Here is a 320-nt window from a genome sequence, read left to right on the forward strand (position 1 = left end):
ACAGTGGGTTTTTATTTCGATTTCTGTATGATCTAGAGGATGGCCAGTGATGCTCTCTGGTGTAGGTGGCCAGTTTTCCTGTCACTGTTTCTTGAAAGGACTGTCCTTTCCTCTTCACACGCTCTTGGCTTGATTTTCATGAACTGTCCACATAGATGTGGCTTTATTCCCGGGCTCTCTATTCTTTCCTCGAGTCCCTGTGCCTGTGTTTGTGCCAGTTCCTCACTGTTGTGGTTACTACAGCTCCGTGATGCAGTTTGGAGGAAGATGCCTCCAGGTTCATTCTTCTTTCTCAGAGTCTTTTTGGCTGTTCAGGGTCC

This window comes from Bison bison, unplaced genomic scaffold (assembly GCF_000754665.1).
Source record: "Bison bison bison isolate TAMUID 2011002044 unplaced genomic scaffold, Bison_UMD1.0 scf7180017864236, whole genome shotgun sequence".
In the NCBI taxonomy this organism is placed as follows: Eukaryota; Metazoa; Chordata; class Mammalia; order Artiodactyla; family Bovidae; genus Bison; species Bison bison.